The sequence below is a fragment of the Protopterus annectens genome, chromosome 1.part2 (genome assembly GCF_019279795.1).
Source record: "Protopterus annectens isolate FY-2018-M chromosome 1.part2, PAN1.0, whole genome shotgun sequence".
Classification (NCBI taxonomy): Eukaryota; Metazoa; Chordata; order Ceratodontiformes; family Protopteridae; genus Protopterus; species Protopterus annectens.
In genome coordinates, this window is record NC_056727.1 from 368,730,043 (window position 1) to 368,751,481 (window position 21,439).

Consider the following 21,439-nt stretch of genomic DNA (forward strand, 5'->3'; position numbering starts at 1 on the left):
AAATCAAGTAGTAATAAGTTGAACTAATGCTTCAGAATATGCAACCATTGGCTAAATTCGATGGAAAAAAAAATTGTTGCACAAAAAGTTAAAATCCAATCCACCAACCACTGTTAATGCAGATGCTGTTGTCCAGTCATTACCAAAGAAAGTCATTACTCAAGTTTAAAAGATAGTCCATGAATCACCTTTAAAATTAATGCTATTCTTCAATTAAACCAAAATAAGCTAATGTGAGTAAAGGAAATAATTCTGCAACATTGAAAGTCCTATTTACTAGTCATTAATAACATAAAATCTATTGTCCAGTCAAATGGAAGAAAGTGAGAAAGAGAAAGTATTATCTGAGTTATGGTATGAGAAGAAATATAAACGATTGCCCCATTTGGGCAAATAAGGAGTCAATAAAAGGAATGTTTAAGTGTAGCAGAAAAATTCATCACAGGAAGTATTTCATGAATAACTCACTATTTAAGCAAGCAATAATGCCTGACAGGGTGTGTGTTAATGTGTAATTAACATGGCAGAGGGGCTCTACACCCCTGGAAGGATGTTAATATAGCAATAACCCATGCCTGGGTGTGGGTAATGCTGGATTTACCCACGGTTGGCATGGTTTGGTCCCGAGGGCGAAGCCCAAGGGACCAAACAAAGACAACCGTGGGTAAATCCAGCATTACCCACACCCAGAAGTGGTTATTGCTATTATAATGACATTATTTAAGAAAAGAAATAATTACTTTTCTTAAATAATGGCATTGTATAATGCTCTTTGCTGCCCTTCCGCGGCTGTCTGGTGTTCATGCAGTTCTGATGTACTGCATGCCTACACAGTACATCAGAGCTGTGGGCAAAAGCAACGGAGAACGCAAGATCTCCGTTGCTTTGTTCGCTATGTTAAATGGGTTTAACATCGAGACAGCTTTAAAATAAGCAACGGAGATCTCCGTTGCTTATTTTAAAGCTGCCTCGCTATGTTAAACTCATTTAACATAGCGAGACAGGTTTAAAAAAAAGCAACGGAGATCGCAAGATCTCCGTTGCTTTTTACACACTGTGTCGCTATGTTAAAGGAGCTTAACATAGCGAGACAGCTTTAAAAAAAGCAACGGAGATCTCCATTGCTTTTTTTAAATCTGTGTCGCTATGTTAAACTCTTTTAACATAGCGAGACAGTGTTTTATACTAACGGAAAAAGTCCGGGTGACCGGACCTTTTTCCGTTAGTATATTGAGGGATTTACAACGGGCACGCTGGTTGGGCTGGCCAATCAGCATGCACGTTTTAGAGTAGGCATTGTATAATTACGCATTAACACACACCCTGGAGGGCATTATTGTGCTTAGAGAAAGGGGTCTCTGTAAAATTGTTGTGTTTTAATTGCTTATTTAATTTTTTAACTACTATTTTTTTATATATTTTTAATGTAAAATAGTTCCTCCACCTAATATTTCAAACTTGCTGTAGTATAAGTTAATGGTGTTGGGAGGAAACATTTTACATCAAACATATATAAAAAAAATAATATATTGCTTAAAAAATAATAACCAAGTAAACCACAACAATTTTACATAGAGCCCATTCTCCTTCTCATACACACATACATAATCTATTCAGCTTTCACACACATACATATACACACACGCACACAGTCACCTCTGCTTTCATACACACACTCACTCACTTACACAAGATCGCTGTCACTGTCAGTCTTTCACACATACAGGCTCCTCTGTTTTTATACAAGCACTCACTCACACAAGACTGCTCTCACTCTCTCTCAATCTCTCTCACACACACAGTTTACTTCTGCTTTCATACACACACTCACTCACACAAGATTGTTATCACTCTCTTGATCTCTCTCTTTCACATACACACACACACACACACACACACACACACACACACACACACACACACACACACACACACACACACACACACACACAGTCTCCTCTACATTCATAAATACATTCAGTTACACAAAATCACTCTCTTTCTCTCTCTCGATCTCTTTCTGTCTGTCTCTCACACACACACACACACACACACATACACACACACACACACACACACACACACACACACACACACACACACACAGTCTCCTCTACATTCATAAATACATTCAGTTACACAAAATCACTCTCTCTTTCTCTCTCTCTCGATCTCTTTCTGTCTGTCTCTCACACACACACACACACACACACACATACACACACACACACACACACACACACACACACACACACACACACACACACACACACATGCTCTCTCTCTCTCCCTTTTTTTGTTTTACGTTTTACGCTCACTAAACAGCAGAACCACTGCTTAGCAAGTGTAAAACAATGGTGGCCATTATTTTTTTTGCAGTCTGAGCTCAAAGACAGCTTGATACCCTGCTATGAAGTGGCAGACTCGTTTGTCAGCGGAAATTACTTGTACATTAATACCTTGCTGGAGAATGTTCGTTCTCCAATCAGGTTGTTGATGTACAGTTTGCTCATTCTCTAAGCAAGCATTAATGTTCCCCAGGGTGAGCATTATTGGGGAAATAAAGGACCAGACAGTGGTTTTGTGATGCATGATGGCACAGGCAGATGCCCTTTCCACCACTGAAAGTTCCATTATTTCCCATATGATACCCATACTGCAGAGTACTGTTGTGCTTAGAAAATGGTGTCTGTTAAATTGTTTTGTATTTGTGTTATCATCAGTATATACTTTTTAAATATTTTTGATGTAAAATGATTCCTCTGCTTAATGTTTCATAGTTGCTATAAGCTATGCAATTGTTGTTGGAGGACATATTTTATCACTCAAAATATACATTATGTAAGTATTTAATAATGTCTGCAGACACACACATATTCACAGACAAACACACACACACACACACACACACACACACACACACACACACACACACACACACACACGCACACACACGCACACACACGCACACACACACACACACACACACACACACACACACACACACACACACACACACACACACACACACACACACACACACACACACACACAGAGTCTCCCTCTTCTTCTAGCTCTCACAGATCATAACTGCATTTATTTTTCCCATGCTCAAAACCATGTATAGCAAAGGGAATACAAACTGGCAAATCACTGTAACTGTGTTGCATTTACTTTTATCTGACATATTTATTTTAGTTTCTTTTATATTTACTTTTTACACTCATTAAACAGCTAACATTTAACAAGTGTAAGCAAGCCATTTCCTTTTCCTCTCAGCCCATGCTTCATGGAAGGTTAGTATGCAACCATGAAGCCAGCGGCTTGATACCAGGCTCTTCTCCTATATCATATACAGCTGCTCTCCAACAGGGTACTGTGTTTCATGCTCACCCATTTTCTAAGCAGGCAATAATGCCTAATGGGGTTAAAGTTATATGGAAAAAATGGGCTATCTAGGAGTGCTTGCACACCCAATAACAATGACAGAGGGCTTCCTCACAAGTAACAGCCATTTGGAGGGCATTATTGTGTTTAGAAGATGAAGTACTTATGGGCATGTTTTTGATTATTTTTATTTTTTATCATTCAAATAAATATAAAGACTATGACCTTGATATCAAATAGTTTCTCTTCCACAATCCCTTTTAACAAGTTGCATTTCAAGAAATAAAAAAATATGACATTTTAGTTGCATATGTGGCGCCATCTCCCTTCATTGCTTGATTCATGCAACCTTATACTCCACACAGACAGACACCCCCCACACACACACCCACACACATTCACAGACTGCCCCACAGAGATAATGCATACCATACACACACACACACACACACACACACACACACACACACACACACACACACACACACACACACACACACACATTTGCATACCCCCATACACATTCATCCCTTGCCACACACACACACACACACACACACACACACACACACACACACACACACACACACACACACACACACACACACACACACACACACACACACACACACATTTGCATACCCCCCATACACATTCATCCCTTGCCACACACACACACACACACACACACACACACACACACACACACACACACTTGTTAGGAGTGCTTTCATCTTGCGCTGGCTCTCCCTGAATATTAATTTACCTGTGGGGAGTTCTGAGTGACTGATTTTTTTTTTACTTAGTTTTGAAAGCCATGTTCTAAGCTATTTGGTTGCATTGTATCATGCTTAAAAATAAGAATTGTTTATTGCTTTCATAAGCTATGGAGATAATTGGATACAGATCTTGTTAGGGTACCATTTGTTTACAGTTGCAGAGTGCCAGAGGTAAAACATAAATAGCCTGAAGGCTGAAAATGGCAACTGCTACATTTGTGATCTTAATGTTATTACTATTTATTAAAGTTTCACCAGGTGCTTTAGTAGTCCTGAATTACATGGTGGAATAATAGATATTTTACTAGGGTGTCCAATAGATAAATGTCCATTGTAGTACATGGAAGAATGAAGATCAGATGAAATCAGAGGAATCTTGAATGGGTATTTTTAGAAGGCAACACAAGGACAGGATAATTTATAAATGAAGAAGAAGAAAAGATAAAGCACAGAAAAAAGTACCAGAGAAAGGAATCATTTTGAAACTTTCTATATAAGCAAAACAATAACACATCATAGATTCTCTGCTTTTAGCATATAGATGTCTAAGTCAGTATAGATACTGAATTTTTAAAGGAACATATTTAACTAATGTGATAGGTAAAATATATATAAAATGCTTCCTTTCAGCCAGTGCTCCATAAATAAAATGCAGAAGTCATTAAAAATTATTATGAAACTATCTTGAAAGCTTATAATCATAAGCTATAATCAAAGAGTTCACTTATGTATAGCTGTGTAACATTCAGAAAACCAGAACTTATCCTGTTAATTATAAACAATACAGCAAGGCATAAAACCTGCTGGAAAAAGTTAATGTCTGTACTCATTTGATATGGAATTATGTTAAGTCTTTAAAAAATGTACATTCATTTCCATGTAGACTGTTCCTCTTATGACCATTTACAATTTTATTTATTTAACATTTATTTGCCAGGATAGTCCGACTGGACAACAAGTGTCCATTTTCAGGGGAGTCCTGGGCAGAAAAACTCCATAAGTTTACAAAGAGAAGAAAAATTTACAAGAGAGACATTACAGAGTAATAGCATACAGATGGTAGACTTTACAGCTGTTAGTATACAATAAGAGGATATTCCCTCTTTTGGTTAAAAATACAAGTGTACAGAATATACAATGAGAGTAGATAAGAACCTGGTAGAGCATTGCAAGATATTTCACAGTTGAATAAGAGTATATGAATGTTTAAGTTTTCCATATATACATTCAAGCAAATATACATGCAAGAGTATACATACATATATATGCATACACATACATGATACACACACACACACACACACACACACACACACACACTATATATATATATATATATATATATATATATATATATATATATATATATATACATATATATATATATATATATATATATATATATATATATATATATATATATATATATATATATACACACACACACATATATATAATCTATATACACACACACATGCATACATATATACACATACACACGCGTACATATACTCATATATAGGTTATTCCTCACACATGGATAGGTATAGCTAGATGGTATTGTTTGTGTTGTCCAGGACAGATGGGGTATAGAAATAGGTGGACGAGGCTTTAGGGGGTCAATTACAGGTGCATAGATGGTTGGTGAAGAGGTATGTTTTAAGTAGGCCTTTGAAGGAGGGTGTGGAGTTTTGTGATCTTGAGGGACTTACTAGCTGATGAAAGTTAAATAATCCATGAGGTCAAGGGGTGTTAACTTCTTGCTAAGACTGTTTCTCTGTATTTACAGCTCTCCCAAGTTTAAATATTTGGCTCATGAAATCAGTCAAATCTTGAAATAGCATAAATGTTTCTTATTTTATAAGCAAGACATCCAGTTACGTGCATTGCCAAGGCTTTTTCAGCAGCGTCTGCTTTTCTTTTTTTAACACAAGGAAAGTAAACATTTTGTTATTTTAGAAAATAAACCACTCCAGTTTCTACTGCCAACCCTGCAGTTTTTCAGAGTTGGAAGATAAATAGTATATTATCACTGGAGTCTCAGAAAATAAAGCAAAACATTAAAAAAGAAATGAGCACATCATAATACTGAATGGACCAACAAATGATTTGCAGATTCAAGATGCCTCACTCTTTTATATCTTTGCAAGATTTTCAATAGAGATTCGACATTATTCAGCAGAGAAATACCATTACAATATATATGCATCTCTAGTTGCAGTCCGAAACATCGAATGCTCATGTGAGTGAATGGTTTTCAAGCTGCAAATAACAGTGAACATTCATATGAGGAAGTGTTGTTTTTAATGGAGTTTTTGCTGCCAGAATTTTGTATGGGATCATGTTGCAGTGGGGTAAGGGAATTTACTATTACCCTGCTGTTGTGTGATCTCATAACTTGTATATACAATTAGCAGAGGGTGTGGGAGGACAGTGAGTGTTAGGGTACAGGAGGACTTGCTCCTGTAAAAAAATGACTTAATTTTTCTTGCTTTTGATCATTCTAGATTCAATCTAAAATTATCATTCCTTTGGTGTTTGATATGGTGAATGTGCACTGTTTGATAAGTTCATAGGATGTTACTAGCCTATTGACCTGAGGGTCTTTACAAGCCTAGCTGTTAAATCCCAATATATTATTAGATGAGAGATATTGTCTATGCCCAATGCTTTTTAGCAAGGACCACCCATGCCCAGGAGGGAAGCTGTGGCAATTCCCGGCAGACATTTATGGTTGTCCATACAGTTATCCAGGTTGCACTTAAACAGGGTCATAGAGGTGCTCTACTTGATATGGATTAGAAGCCTATTCCAGAGGAGTGGCAACTTCTAAGAGATATATATGTCTCGCCAGCAGGTCCTGTTTATGTCACAGGCTAGACTGAGGTCCCTGGAATGGGTGACTCTAGTCCCATTTGATTTACGGATGTGCAGCATTTCCATTAGATTTGGGTCAGAGATAGCCCTGTAAACCAGACATAAGTCACCTCTAAGTAATCTATACACTACTGAGTACAGTGACAGCAACTCCAGTCAGTCCGTAAAAGACATGTGCTGGAGACCCTGAATTTTCTTAGTTAGAAACCTCTGAGGTCTCTCAAGTTGCTGCAGGTGTCTGGTACAGTACATACCAAAGGGAGCATTATATTCAATATTAGGTCTGATGAGGGACAAGTACAGGGGAGTTATAATCTCTTTTGCTCTTGAGGTGATTCCTTTGCTAATCAGGTGAGTGACGTAGAATGCCTTCCTCACCACAGTAGACACATGGTGGTCAAAGTTGCTGTCAGATTCAACTTGTATTCCTAGGTCTCTCACTACTGAATTGGTACTTAGGGCATTATTGTTTATTTTATAATTAGCTGGGACATTGTTTTTACCAAAGGGAATGATGATGCATTTTTAGCATTTAGTTTAAGACCATACCTTTGGCACCAATTGTCGGTCTGTGTAAGCCCCTTTTGAAGTACACTGACATCGCTAGCGAATTCAATGATAGCACCTAATTTGCAGTTATCTGCAAACTTGGTTAGCCACAGACCCTCTTTTTTGGCCTGGACTGTTGAGAGGTATATACCAGACAAGAGGAGGCTCAGCACTGACCCTTGTGGGACCCCACTGGTGACAGATCTGCTGGTAGAGGCAAAGTCTCCCACTTTGACTAAGTGTTGTTTGTCTGTGAGCCAGTTTGCCACCCACCTGACAACATAGGTGCTGATATTCATCTGGGTTAGTTTGTCAATGATGCCTGAATGTGGGATAGTGTCAAAGGCCTTGGCCAGTTCAAGATAGGCTGTATACATGGCCTTGCCCTCGTCTATGGCTCTGGTCATGTTCTCGAAGAAGTCCACCAGGTTTATCAGGCATGACCTCCCCTTGACAAAACTGGCCTGGGATGGATTCAAGGTTTGGAGGTCACCTATATTCTTATTTATGAGGACCATGATGATTCATTCTATTGCCTTGCAAATGAGGCTTGTTAAACTTATGGTTCTATAGTTACCTGGGTCTGTTGCCGAGCCGCCCTTGTGGAGAGAGATAACAGTCATTGTTTTCCATTCACTGGGGACAAAGGCAGTACTCAGTCTGTGGTTGAATAGAGTGCCTAATGGAGTAACTATCTCTTGTTTTAGAACATTAAGAACATAGCCCATAATTCCATCTGGTCCAATGGAGGCCGTGTTTTTAGCCTTGGAGAGGGCATTGATAACTTGCTGTTTGGAGATGTAGGAAGGAGGAGATGATGAAGACATGGTTTGTGGTATGCTTGGGGTGGATGGGGGGTGAAATTTTCAACAATCATGTCTGCTAGCAAGTTTGCAATTTCCACAGGGTCAGTGTGTGTGTGATGCTATCCACAATTAGTTCAGCACACATCTGTGTCCTACCTTTTAGGTTGCAGATGTAGCTGAAGACAGCCTTATGGTTATCCTTGGCTATGGTTGCTAAATTTTACTCAGAGTTGCTCTTTGAAGAGTTATCTTATTTGCCTGTTTTTGGCTGAGGAGGGTGCTTTTCCAGATCTGGGATCTCACTTTTGTATTTTTAGACAGCAGCTTCTTTTCACTTATTGTATAATTTATTAATGTTAGACATCCACCAGGATGGTGTGTTTTTTCTCAAGGACCTTACTTTAATCCTATCCGGCACGGCTGTGTCTATACATTTGTGTAGATGTTTCTACAGTGCATCAGTGTATACCTTAGTATAGCCATCAATACCATCTGTGGAAACTGGAACCTGAAACTTGATTATACCTTCCCTTAGGAGAGTATAGTTAGCTTTGGTGAAAATTTTAGCCTGGCTTCTGCTTTGTGGAGTTCTGGTGCTATTGCTACTTCAAAAATGACTGGTTTATGGTCGGACTTAACCAGGGTGGGCCTTACACTTGAGGCATTGAATTAGTCACTCATATTTGTGAGGACCACGTGTAGAATATTAGAGCCCCTTGTGGGGGGTGGTGCACTATTTGTTCCAGGGCATTTGAGTTAACAAAGTCCAGGAACTTTTGTGAGAGTGAGTTCGGTCTCATATAATGAGTCTGTGCCCATATAAGTTTCCCAATTAATGGAAGGATAGCTAAAGTCACCCAGGACTAGGGTGTTATTGTCCCAAGTAGATCTAAATAAGCTGTGTGGGCATCTTTGTTCATGGTAGGGGACCTGTGACTGATGATGACCTGAAGGGAGGTCTTACCCATGGTAATTTGGACTTGGAGTAGCTCCATAGAGTTTTCTTGCCTAACCAGTCTAAAGGTGTAATTATCTTTAATGAAGATAGATATTTCACCTCCTTTGGTTCTCACACCTTAGATTTGCAGACTGAAAGTGTGGAAGGCATTGTAGCCTTGGAAGGCCAAGGTACTTTCTGCAGCCTTGAGCCAGGTTTCTGTGACTGCACAGATGTCAACATCTTCCAGGGAGAGGAGTGCTTCCAGAAAGTGCAGTTGTACCTTAATTCTCCCAAGTAAGTCTAAATAAGCTGTGTGGGCATCTTGGTTCATGGAAGGGGACCTATGACTGACAATGACTTGAAGGAAGGGGTATTACCCATGGTAATTTGGACTTGGAGTAGCCATAGAGTTTTCTTCTCTAACCAGTCTAGAGGTGTAATTATCTTTAATGAAGATAGATACTCCACCTCCTTTGGTTCTCACACTTTCAATTTTGCAGTCTGAAAGTGTGGAAGGCATTGTAGCCTTGCAAGGCCTGGGTAATATCAGCAGCCTTGAGCCAGGTTTCTGTGACTACCCAGACTTCAACATCTTCCAGGGAGAGGAGTGCTTCCAGAGAGTGCAGTTTCTGATTTAAACTCCTAGCATTTAGTGGCATGACCCTTAGTTTCTTTGTGTTTAATATTTTCATGTTGGGAATTTTGTTGTTGTGACCTTGCCTAAAAAAGGCATTTATGGGGGAGGCAAGTGCCTTAGCCAGCAACTGAAAGCCTAGAGGTGCCAGATGAAGACCATCCCTGGTAAAGCAGCATGGTCTATCCACCATGTCATCCCAGGCTGACAGGAACTGGATCCCCTTAGAATGAAGCCAGAAACTAAGCCAATTATTGAAGTCAATCATTTTTTGTTTATATTGTAGTATCATACTAGGTGAGAGAAAAATGCTGCTCAAAGCTAGGGACATATTTGCCTGTGACACATAGTGCTCAATCATGTCTCTCTTCATATAGTCCAGAAACGTACATCTCAAGTCATTCACACTAACATGATTTATGATGGAGTCTTAACAGTACTTGTTGTTGAGAGACTTGAGTGCATGTGTGATCTGGTGAATCCTTGCACCAGACAGGCAGCTGACCGTAACCTTCTTCTTGTTCAACCTGGTGAGGGGAGCATCTGTATGTCTCACTTTAGAGTCACCTATAACTAAAACATTTGGAATAGTTGTTCATTGTCTTAAGGGCTTATTAAGTGAGATGCAGGTGCTAGTGTTTTTATGTGTATTGGGTGCTTTGAGTACTGTGTTAGGTGTAGCATGTTTGTGTTTTAGAGGTCTCTGGGGTTTATTAGGTTTCTGAAGAGTACCTCTGCATATGAAGGTTTGTGTGTGGGTGCATATTACGAATAGGAGCTGACATCCTGTTTAGTGTTGCTGTTCTGGGCACAAGAGAACAGTGTTTCCAGATTCTTAGTGTAGGAGCATCTCTTGCAAATTGTACTTGAGTGATTTAGGAGTAAAGGGTTGTCAGTGTACATGAGGCAATTGCTACACTGCCTCAAAAAAACATGTCAACAAGGATGGCAGGAGAAATAGAGGCAAACTGGCACTCCATAATGCAAGGTGTGAACCTGGCATCTCAGCAGATAAGGAGCAGAAGATGGGGGTATCAGGAAGGGAGCTATTTTAGGGTGACTATCCTATGGACTGTACAGTAGGACATCTATAAAAGAGGGGATCTATAGGGTCTGATGTTGATAAGTAAGAGGTCAAATGTCTGCTGGGTGGTTCACTGAACAGCTGAGAGCTATTAAAGAACTGCCTCTGCTAGATAGCAGCCGATTCTAAGGGAAAATACGTTTCTTGGTGCTTTTGTGTCTATAACCACCAAGAGTTATTCCCTCTGCACAGTGGTGTGCGATGGTACTCTGCACACAAGCAAGAGAAAAGCAGCTAATATGAAGAAAACAATGAAAAAGTTCAAACTGAGCCCTGAAACAATTAAATAGCTGAAACTAAGCCCTGCACCAGTAACATTCAATTAGATAGCCCTACTGTATGCTCCTGCCATGAGGATACAAGGAGGCTTCTCCAAAAAAAGATGTCCTGACTTTTAGTGCTCAGTCTACAAACAGAACTGAATTCATCTGGTTTGAATCCAATCTGTACTACAGGCAACAGAAGTGCAACAGAAAAAAATGGATTTTTTTTTAAATTAAATAAGCAACAGTGTAAAAAGCAGCACAATTTTTCTCGAATTAATAATAGCAACAGAATAAAACAGCAGCAGCAGATCTTTTCTTAAATTAAGTAAAAGCAGCAGTTGGTGTGAAATTCAGTCAAAGTGCAACAAATGCAGTAGTAAAATACAGTGTAAAGTAGCAGCAAACAGTGCATCTTTTTATACCGCTGAAGTACAGTCATAGTATATAAGAGAAGTGCAAAGAAAAAATACTTAGAGCCCTTTTGTGGGTTTCCCAGCTCAGAAAGACCAGGTAAACACCTATAGCCACTATATGAATAATCCCAATCATCCTAATGTAAAAGCACAGTAAGAGAGTGTCCAGAGTGAAGTGCTACCACAAACAAACTTAAAGATACAGATACAGCAGTGTACCTTAAACAGCTCACAAAAGTGGATTATTCAATAAAGCACTTCGCTTTGTATAAATGAGCCAAGAGCCACTCAATTATATAGAGTTTATAAAACCACTAAAAACAAGCTAAGCTGATTAATAAGCTATCCAGCCAATAAAACTACATGCAGAAATCTCAAGTGTTTCCTCAACCTAGCCAGAACAGGCTACCTCCCATTGCACTAGAAGGAAAATCCATTGACCTTGATGAGAAAACAAGTGCTTGCTACAGTGTAAAAATACACTACATTATCCAACAGCTAGCTAGCTAGATGATGAATTCAATTAAAGCAAATCAGGACAACAGACAATAAGAGGCAAACCACACTTTTTCAATATAAGCACAAGGAAAAGCAAATAAATAATATAAGTAAAAAAAACGCACGATATCAGCAACAGTGTAGAGAGGGAGGAGCTTATTAAGCTCAATTTACAGTAGGTTTAAAAAGAAGACCAACAAACAGGAGGGTGGGTGGAAAACCCTAGCAGGTAATTAGCAGCAGTGCTATAGCTTATTCAGGCTTTAAATCCTTCAGACAAAGACAAATGGCCTAGAATTTTATCACTGAGGAGACAATTCGAATTAATCAATGAAAAAACATGTGAAATATGATCTTAGATAATCTAAGTGTCTGTCTCTCACACAGAACAAAACCACCAGGCCAAGATTTCTTAAAACAGAAAACAAAATGGAGCAGGTAAGACAGAAAGCAGGTCTATCAGTCAAAGACAATAAATATAGGTTTACTTTCTCACCCAGCAGGAAATCACCAGCAGTGCTATACCTTATGCAGGCTTGAAACCCTTCAAAGACAAAGGATCAGAGTTTCACTTTGTATTTAAGCATCACTCAGGAGACAATTCAGATTAACCAATGAAAAAAAAAACATATGAAATATGAGCCTGAATAATTTAAATGTCTATCTCTCACACAGAAGAAAACTGCCAGGCAAAGATTTCTTAAAACAGAAAACAAAATGGAGCACTTAAGACAGAAAGTGGCTCCATCAGTCAAAGAGAAAAAAATATAGCTTTACTTTTTCACCTAGCTGAGAATCACCAGCAGTGTTATACCTTATGCAGGCTTGAAATCCTCAGAATTTCACTTGGTATTTAAGTATCACTCAGGAAACAGTTCAAATTAACCATGAAAAAAACGTGAAACGTGAGCCTAGATTATTTAAGTGTCTGTCTCTCACACAGAATAAGATCATCAGGCCAAGATTTCTTAAAACAGAAAACAAAATGGAGCAGGTAAGACAGAAAGCAGCTTTATCAGTCAAAGGCAAAAAATATAGGTTTACTTTCTCACCCAGCAGGGCATAACCAGCAGTGCTATACCTGATGCAGGCTTGAAATCCTTCAGACAAAGATGATACACTCATAGCTATATATTTATATATGTGTGTATATGTGAGTGCGCACACATGCCCACATTTTATATATACATATATATTGTCATTGACATAAATGCCGTTTTTGCTGTTTTGTGCATGTATTTGTCTGAATTTGACAATTATAAGGCGAAAGTGATTATTCTTAAAAACTTCAACATCTCTAAAGGACATATGAAGGTAGAGAGGGTGATACCCCGCATCTTATTCAAAAGAGGGGTGCAAATTTAAAAGTAAACTTAAGATGAACAAGAAAGGATGATCTAAGAATATGAACCCACCTGTATGTATATGGGGAAGACCATTTTCCAAAAAGACAATTTGATCAGCTTACGACTAATGGAGGCAGGAAATTGTGATAATTGTTCATCCTATTATATTGGTAAGACAGAAAGACATCTGTTTAAAAGAATATAAAAACATTATTAGGACATTAATAAAAAGCACAGTAACAATCCTCTTTATAGACAGTGGATGTATTTTTAAGTTTTCTATTTTGGAAAGAATTTTTAAGGACCAAAAGATGGGACAATGGGAAACACAAACTGAATTTTATGAATTGATTTGACAACTGAGATTAAATGTCTCCAGCTCCATAGGGTTAAGCAACACTGTCCCCGGGATTCAGCAAGCTCTGTATGGCATGCAGGAATAGTGCAGGAGCTGCTGGAGCCAATATGGCTGCCGAGAGATCCAGGAACAAGCTCCCGGGACTTGCACGAGCGCTCCTGCACTATTTCTGCACGGACACAGCTCCTGTATGCAATTGACCCCATTTGCAGGTGAAAACCATGCAAATGAGGTGAATTTGCGAATCAGGAAACTGGCAGCCGGCCATGCAGGACTAGTGTAATCTGCAGAAATGTACTCGGTTAGTAACCGAGTATATTTCGGCAAACTACAAAATGGAGCCATGACAGCTCCAAATAAAGGATGTATATAATGTGTAAAGCAAGTCAGTGGCCAAATATATGGCCATTGGCATGGAAAACAGTTGCAAAAATAAAAAAAATAACTTTTATTTCTTTTTGGCTGAATTTGGCCGTTTAAGCATAAGGCAGTGGCATGCAAAAAGGATCGGCCCGAAAATAAAAAAAAAAAAACCTTGAAAAAAGCATTCTATCCAAAATCACAATTTTGCCATTATACTCAGTGGCAGGCAGAAGACAACATGGCCAGTGAATAGTGGTTGCTAAGGGGGAAGGCTCAGTGTCAGACTTGTAACTAGGCATTAGCAGGCAATCCTATGCAATGAGGGGAATGATACTGAATCCCAGATTCCCCCTCATGGCTAGCCTGCACCCAACCGTGTAGGCGCTAGAAGACCATGGTGCAAGCCTAACAGCTAGCTGACAGCATAGATGGGGTGTGTCAGGCATACTTTAAGCTTATTGGAGCCCTGTGGCTCGAGTTTGCCCTTAGCTTAGCAGAGCTAAGCAAGGGTGTGTGGCTGAAGCTGCCAAGCACTCTTTACATTGCCTAAGTGGGTGTGCGTGCCACGCACCATGTTTTAAAAAAAAAAAAAAAAAAAAAAGTAAACCAGGAAATAGCAGCTCCATGCACATCTGAGGACTGTGTTTGTGCTGCGTGGCTCTGGGCTTAAACAGGAAGGCAATGGGAAGGGAAAACAGTAGTAGGAATGTAATCAAGGAGAACTAGCATAGCTGGCAGGTGAAATGTATCAGAATCAGCCAACTACAAAGGCAGCAGCCCAGCCCAGCACACTACTATAAACTATGCAAACACCTTTCCCTCTGTTTTTTCCCAAAACCTCTACACCACCAGTGTACACAAGTGGGGAAATTGTACCAAACAGAAGCAACAAAATGATAGGGGCTGCATTAGCTCTCATAAATCAACATGTGGAAGAGGCTGAGGGTGGTATGGATGAGAATGCTGATGACCAACCCACAGTGAGGAGAAGGAGAAGAGTGTACAGACCCAGGGTAACCTACCAGGGGCTGTATGAGCTGGAGATAGTGGAGTGCTGAAGGGTGAACAGGGACCGCCTACAGCAAATTGTGGAGCTGTGTTGGCCACGCCTTACACACAGAACCAACAGAGGGGAACCCATCCCAGTGGATACCAAGGTATGTGTAGGCCTAAGAATACTAGCCACAGATACCTTCCAAAGGCTAACTGGGGATATCATGGGGATCTCACAGGCATCAGCATCCAGGATACTCCACCAGTTCCTGGATGGCATGTCAGCACATGCCAGTGAGCACGTATATTTCCACAACAGCAGTGAGGTGTTGACCAGCAATATGCATCTCTTCCACCAAATAGCATAATACCCTGAGGTAATGGGTGCTATAGACTGCACACACATACACATCAAAGCACCATCCGGCAAGTGGGGTAGGGTCTACATCAACCACAAGGGCTTCCCCTTCATCAACTGCCAGGTCATGTGCGATGCCCAGGGCATTATAATGAATGTGCATGGTGGCTGCCCTGGAAGCTATCACGACTCTCACATCTGGCATATGACACAGCTGTACCAGAGATTTGCCAATGGGGACATCCCTTATGGCCACCTAGTGGGGGATGCTGGTTACACACTGGAGCCGTGGCTGATGACACCCATCAGAAATGCACACACACCCAAACAGGAACTCCATAATGAGGCACACGCGCAGACCAGAATCATAATAGAGCATGTGTTTGGAATGCTGAAGTCACGGTTCTGGTGCCTGGACATATCCGGTGGAGAGTTGCAGTACTCACCAGCTACATGTACCCAAATTGTCATCATATGGGCCATGCTACACAATATGATCCTGCGGAAACAGCTGCAGCAAGAACAGCATGGGGCAGGGCCAAACAGCCTCCACCATTGCCAAGGCCTGCACAGGCACAGAGTGATTCAGAGGAGGAACAACCTGAGCCTGCCCCAGTAGGCAGAAGGAAGCATGCCCAGTATGCCCAGGCCTTGGCAAAGAGGCAAGGCATAGCACATACACTGACATGGAAGGAACCCAGGGAATGACACCTCTCTCTGACTTGCACATACAGTAAAAGGGATGCCAAACATGACACTACCTGTGCTTAACCATGTATAGGGAGTGTACTATGTGCATCCGACATAGTCAGCCCTCCAGCACCATCCTCAATACTGGCACAGCTACAAGGAAAGTCACTCTCCCTATCAATTGCTGAATGGAGTAGTATGTTTTGTTACTTGTATCTATGGTATGGATGTGAGCATGCAAGGGAATCGGGTGGTTGAATGGGATGCCAGCATATAGTAGACACCTATAGTGGCAGCATGAAATCTTTAACAAATACTAGTGTCACCATAGTAGCCTGTACTAGACAAGGTGACAAAACCCACTGCAGGAAATGTGGTGGGCCAAATGTATGTCCATAGGACACACACATGCCAGTCAGGGAGGTTCACATACCCAACAACAGTCTCAGCCAGCAAGACAGGCATAGACAAACACAAAAAAAAGGCTGTGCTAAAGCCTCTGATTGATGGTTATGGAGAACAGCCCCCTCCAGATCTATACAGACAGACTACAACAGGTCAAGTGGGATGTTAGTTCTGAAGGGTAAGAATTCTGAAACTGAAATGTAGGTCAATCATACCTAAGAACTGTAGCACACTGATATGCCTCTAGTCTGCATGATAGGTCAAAATACAGAATGAAATGGAGTACCTGAAATACCAGTACAGTCATAGCAAATGTGTGCAGTTGTCAGGTGTGCCCCCCCCCCCCACATACACACAATCCTATGTAGAAATGAGCTGGCCAAAGTAGCAGGATAGATTGTAGCATGTGTACAATATGCAGGGCTGCGTGTGTGATGTTGGTGTGTGTTGTGTATTGTGTGAGAGTGGTCAGTATGTAGGCATGGTGAGGTTTGTTCTGGTGGCCACTGGCCAGTACTGCTGATGACAGGGCCAAGTTCTTACAACTACAGTGCCAAACACAATGCATCCCAGCAAAACACATTCCAGCAGTAAGCCATAGTAATTGATTGGATGTAATATCTGTCACCATCTGAAAGATGGACATAACATGAATGTGGGTCCAGACATACAAACAGTACACAGGTGGAAGTACCACATACAGACAGTGTATAATATGTTACTGTCAAATGGACACACCTTTGGAATTGTACATACAGGTTAGCAGCACATTAGTTGGGTTTGTAGTATGGAATACCAATGTCGTCTTGGCCAAACACTGGCAGACCACAAAGGTCACAGGTATGAAGCATTGAGAAACTGCTGATGTCCCTGCACAAGCCAGTATAAGTGGAATGCCCCATGTATATCTGTACTAACCCAAATTAACCACCACTCTGTCTATCAAAGATAAAAAATATTGTGTGCATTCTCAACTCTTATCTAATTTGCAAACTGACGACAAATTATGTTTATGTAAAGTTACTATGAATACTGTGAGTTCCTTCCTATGGACTGCATTTTTGTATATACTGTAAATTTGCATCCTTATCTGTTTGGCCTTATGTGTGTCTCTGGAGTTTTTCTCCCCTGGCCTCTGCTGAAAATGGACATATATCCAGTTGGACTTTTACGGTCAACAAATGTAAAATAAATAAATAAATAAATAAATAAATAAATATATTTGAGTCAGATGCAAGTAGCGTCCATAGTACACATGCACCCAGCTCACCCCACCATCACCCACAGGTACCTCACAGGTCTTATCCCTGCTGTTGGGAATGAGTGCAATATGACCCCCATCTCTGTATGGCAATAGCCACAGAATGCAGCATGCCGAAGAGGTGTCCCATGCAGGTGTGTCCCTAGCTGTAAGCAGCACCCTGCTAGCATCCACACCACTGGATCAATAATGACAGAATGTATTAACATTAACACCTTGCACACCTACATTGTCGCCCCAGGGGAATATAGTGGCTTGCAGTCTGGGACTGTAGGAGTGACAGAATTCAACAGCCTGCTACAGCTGGCCTGCATCACTACCAAATGGCCTACAGTCCTCTGCCAAAGGCCTGTATCTCACCCGTACTGCCAATGTATGTTATGCCATGGACTCCCAAATAACAACATAACACAGTCCACAGGACCGAAATGCAAGGCCATGTCGACAAATCCCAGTAACATGTCCACCATGTCCTACTGCATGAACCGTGGACCAACACCAAATTACTGCTGGGATGAAGTGATAACTATAGGGAACTTATCAGATAATGTTTGCATAATGTTCAGAAGAAGATGGAATAATAGAAGGGGGTAGGAGCATGAACGTCATGGAGTGTGTGAAGTCTGAAACTCAGCTGTGTGCACATACTATCCCTGCCTGCAAACTCAGGAATGGGTGGCTACAAACCTACTCGTAAGCCACAATGTGAAGGGGTAATGTCCAGAAATATGACCCCTGCCTCTGTGTAACCTGTGTGAATCTGTACAGCTGTGAGGTATGGCCACAGCAGGATATGGCCATACTGTCATGTCAATGGATGTACAAGCATGGGATCCTCAGCCACCACTGTACCAAGGTGCTGAACTATTTACAAAGACCCATCAGCAAGTGACTGCAGCTTCCTTTCCAGAATGGCATGAATGTGCAAGACTATGTAGGCTGCAGACCACAATACTGGACACAGCTACATTCACCCTGTGTTCCCCAGGAAATTACTGCAAGCAAATATGTATACCTGACAGTAGTTGATGACATAAAACATCACAGTGTAAAACAGTACATATGTCTGAATATCCCTGCTAACACCAAAACCATGTAGCAGAAGCAGCACAGACTCAATTACCTACAGTAACCCACTATCCTTTGCCGATTTTGACCCTATATTGTCAACCGATCTACAGATATCCTGCAGAAACAGGTTGCTAGCTATAGGTGTAGAACACAAAAGCCTGCACTGGAGTACAATCTACCTGGAATGGATTCACACATTCAGTAGAGAAGGTCATACTGGGCATGCTTCCACACTTAGAGAAACGAAGCCCATGTCTGACAACAACAGTGGACTATACATATCTGACAGTCACAGATGTTTGTGCACACATGCCACATTGCACACCAATCATGCTTTGCACACATATTGGATAGGAATACACACATATATCCAAGGACAACACACTATAATAGGCCAAAATTACACATACATAGATGTGTGGAAGAAAGTGACAGACAGTAATAAAGAGCCTCCCATCATGAGGCATGTCCCACCCAGCACACATCCAATTGGCTAAAACCACATTATGTGCAAATGTCAATCACTGTAGACATTTGTCTCTGGTATCTCTCAGCACAATAGTGTCTGTGGTGCTTTTGATAACTGTGTAACATGACGGTACAAGTCAGTATTCATCTAGCAGTTGTATACACGTACCTGTGAAATTTAAACCTGTGTGTGCCTGAGTGTTGTGTGTCTGTTCCAGATGAATGGTTTATGGCCCATGCACACACACTGCACTCCCTATTACCCTACTATGGCAAGCCTGCTGATGTAATTCATCTTGAAATACACCTTTGGTGAAGGAGTAGGCCTATAAGCTCCATGGTGTGTGCTGTAACTGTGTAATGCTATAATGTGATGTACTAGTAAGGTAGGAATTCTAATCCCAGACATGGCAACTGTGTGTGTGTGTGTGTGTGTGTGTGTGTGTGTGTGTGTGTGTGTGTGTGTGTGTGTGTGTGTGTGTGTGTGTGTGTGTGTGTGTGTGAGTGTATGTGTGTGTGGAGTATAATGATTTGGAAGCCATTCACACTCACTACACCTCCCATTGGCCTACTGAAGCATGTCTTCTGATGTCAGACACCTTGACATACCCTTTGCCCATATATTAACCTGATAACCTCTGTGGTGCATGGGATACCTGTGTATTACTGTAGTGTGGCAAACTAGTTAGTTAGGAAATCTAATCCTGACCCTGCCAACTGTGATAATGTGTGTGAGTCCCTGAGAGAGTGTGGCTGTGTTCTCCTTGACACCTTTTCTTGTGGACAGGCACATGTACTACACCTACCTTATCCCTTCTTTATCACTGTTGCTGATATCACTCACTGTCAAATATACCTTTGGACAATACCCCAACAAGTAAGCTCTGTGGTGCATGCAATAACTGCATAGACCTTTTATCACAATACATAGTCAGGCAGGGGTTTGAAACCCCATACTGGTAAGTGTACGATACAAACATGCTTAGCTTTTACTCTCCTACCACCTCCCTGTCTTACTTTGTCTCTGTCTCTCTCACTCGCACTCTGGTGGATATGGAGAAGTACACTTGCTCTGTGTAGGCAGCAGCTTGTGTTTTGTAAGTGATGCTCATGATCAGCTGATGGCCTGTGCATGAATTGCAGTCCCCCACTAGCTGACTGCATGTGGAACAGCTGTGGTAACATTTCCATAGCCAATTGCATGGAAACACACTCCTATAACTGGGAACATCATGTGGGTGTTGGCCCTTTTCATTCACTGTGAGCAGGACTTCATGTTTGGCAAACAGCATCAGAGATGGTACTGGGATATACCTCTAACAACATACACTGTGGAGACAGGCTAACAAACAAGAAAGGGATGTTCCAGACATGACTACAGAATGTAAGTTTTGCTCCTCTGTATTTGGAGTAATATTGGTTTAACAAGGTTTGTGTGGATATGGCTGGTCTACATGATTTAATACCTGTCATGACAGTGTTATGTGTTTGAGGAAATTTCCATCTGTAGGGTTATCTGCAGACTGGCCAGTGTTTGGAGTCTTATGTGTCTTGTGTTACTCACAGATTACCTATCTTAGAACTGCAGAAGTATAGTCTGAGGATTGCAATAAGTACATGGTGACAGCCATGAAAGTTACTGACTTCATATCCCTCATAGGACATTTGTCACAACAAACCCTGTTACACCAGTAAATGTATGGGTTTATCACAGCAACATTTCAATACTGGCCCTGTGTTTGTGCCTCCAGCCACAACTCTGTCAACCTTTGTACATATGGCATGCAGTAAAAGGTGCATATGTTCTGTACGCCATTATTTATTGACATCATACCTGATAACAAGCCAGTGAGATATCAGACTGCTAGACATGTTATGTATAATAGGGGTTAT